Raw genomic sequence first — 2907 nt, 5'->3', positions numbered from 1 at the left:
TATCATTATAGAATTCATATAGATTTACTGTGGTTGACAGGTATTTAGAAAGTAAACATGTATTCATGTTTAACTTTGGATAGCATTTCATATTTATTATTTAAAATATGGACTATTAAGTCTTCAATACTGAACAGATCACAAGCATTTCTAGAGAAAATTTCTCTTGTCTTGCTTTTGTTATTCTACCTTCTTGGATGCACACTGCCAAAGAGCAGAAACAACACACACACGCACACACACACACACACACACATTATTTTTCTGTCTTAATTAGAGGTTTTCCAGAAGCCAACTTGACATAATGACTTAAGTTGATATAATTTGAGTAGTGATCTTAGGAAACATTATTCAGGTATTGAGATGTAGGAAAGTAAATGGGAGGTAAGCAATAGAAGATATATTTTTAAACAAATTACCATTGCTCATAAATAAACCAATACTAATGAGAGGCCCTGGCAGAAAATTATTCCGTGCAATCCTGTGGGGACACATTTACATTAACTCCCATCAGTTATTCCTTGAGGAGTCCTGCCAGAGAAGTGAAACCTGTGACACACCTGATGAGATACAGTAATGAGCAAAGAAGGGCCTACCAGGTGAAGAATGTCCTCCCATGCAAGTTGATTCTGTTGCTGGTGCAGTTGAAACAGGTTTTGATGTGCTGAATGGAAAGGAATATAATCTCTGAGATTATTATATAACTGGTTTATATCTCACCTCCATCATTAATTATATGTATAACTCAAGTGCAGGCAGCAAGTTCTGCGTTGTGTGAGTAGTTTACCAACGGATCTCACCATTCTTCAAGTTACCTTTCAGTTTCTACAATGTACCTAACACTGTATGAGTTTCTGGGCAGGAAACAATTAATAGTACAGATACAATCAATGTCTCCATGGAACTAAATTTATATAGTGCTTACTATTTTGATAGAAAATTTTATTATTTTGAAAATTAGCTTTATCTCAAATGAAATACATATAAAACATAAACCATCAAAGTATTTGAATAAGATTAAAAATACTTCTTTTGCTATGTAAAAAGGTACATTAGTAAAAATAAACTATGTCTAAGTTTAATAATATGAATGACTTTTTAAATTTTCTATTTAGATATGACATAGTTTTAATTGATGACTTAAGATTTTATATAATACTATAAATATTTTACTAATTTTTCTATCTAGAGCATCAATCCCTAGGCACTCTGTTAAATTTACATTAATGCTTGGTATTCCTACTTTGGATTTTGACCTTTGAGGCCCAAATAACTCTAAATTAGAAAATAAGTAGGGGTCACTAGATTTCAAAGAGTATTCATAACTACCAGTGAGTAGAAAACTTTAACAAATTTAAACTATGTAAGAGGGCAAAGAGCAGAATATGAAATAAGGGGAAATAAAAAATGCTACTCAGAAGGAAGCATAATGATATAGCATATTATCACTGGTAGAATAACAACACAATAATTAAAGATTATTTAGCTTGGTAAATCAAAATGGAAAGAAGGCAAATGTACATAAAAGGTAAGTACTAAAATAGTGACTATGTGACAACTTTTTCAGCTGAGTGTCACCTAAATCTTAGTTTATGACAGTGTAATACAATGTAATAGTTGACACAAATTAGGTACACTTAAAATTAGATGGAATTTATTGATACGTTTGCCAACAGTCAGTATTTATGGAGCACTTATTCTATGAAAGGTATTTTTCAAGATGGCTTTGAATAAACATTGAGTGACATAAATAAGTTATTTACTTTCTTTCACAAAAAAAAAAAAAAATAGTAATTAATAGCTAACAAATGACTAGGCCTGGATACAGATGATATGAGAATGGGTAATGATGGGAGAAAGCTACACAATTATTTTTGGTTACGTAGACAGTGAAGAAACCTCTGAGGACATGATTATTTTACCAAATCCTGAAATGAAATGGGAAGATTTCACAAAGACCTGAGGGAAAAGTTGGCCCATTAAAATGAAGAGCAGATGTCAATACAGGAGACAAAACCATTATGACATATTCAAGATGCAGCAGAAATGATTGTCCAGTTTGAGCAGAGTTAGCAAGTCAGCGATTGCAATGATCTAAAGGAGTGTTTTTGTACCCTGGGTTAGCACCATACTCGTGGGTGAGTATGTTTATGTTTGTTATATTTATCATCTCGTGGATGAGGAATTTTTTGTTTTCTCTACTTCATAGAAATTTCTAGCGTTTTGTAATGTGATTTTTTTTTTTGCAAAAAAGAGAAGGCTCAAGATTTGGTTTAAATATGAGTGTTCCCTCTCAAAGCTCCTGTGTTGATGCAAGACTTTTCAGAGGTGAAATGATTAGATTCTGAGAGCTGCAAACCTAATCAGTGGATTAATCCATTTGATGGATTATTAATTTGAAAGGGCTACTCTACTGGCTAGTAACTATAAGCAGGTAGGTGTGTGTAACTAGAAGCGGTGAGTCAATGGAGGTGTGCCCTTCAGGATATTTTGTCCTCCTGGCTTCCTTTTCTGTCTCTCAGCTTCTTGGTTGCCATGAACTGAGCATCATTATTCCTCCATGCCCTCTACCATGATGCTTTGCTTCCCTTTGGGCCCAGAGCAATGGAGTTGGCCACCTGTAGATGAATCTCTGAAGCTGTGAGCCCCAAATACACTTTTCCTCCTGGTCAGGTGTATTGGTCACGGTGAAAAAAACTTAAATAATACAAGAATTGTTCCAAATGTTTAATGAGCAAATAAGTGGATTGAAGTGCCCATTGACAAGAAATAGAATACTTAGGAAGAAGTAAATTTGAGGACCAGTGGAAAAATAGGAAATATTTTTTAGACTTCGTGTTAGGTATCATTGCTGTGTAGCACATTACAATAGCCTAGTGGCTAAAACAACATACATTTATTTTGTCA

Source organism: Marmota monax, unplaced genomic scaffold (assembly GCF_021218885.2).
Source record: "Marmota monax isolate L192 unplaced genomic scaffold, Marmota_monax_Labrador192_F-V1.1 WCK01_AAM20220418_F8-fsc00305, whole genome shotgun sequence".
NCBI lineage: Eukaryota > Metazoa > Chordata > Mammalia > Rodentia > Sciuridae > Marmota > Marmota monax.
This window is presented reverse-complemented; position numbering follows the sequence as displayed.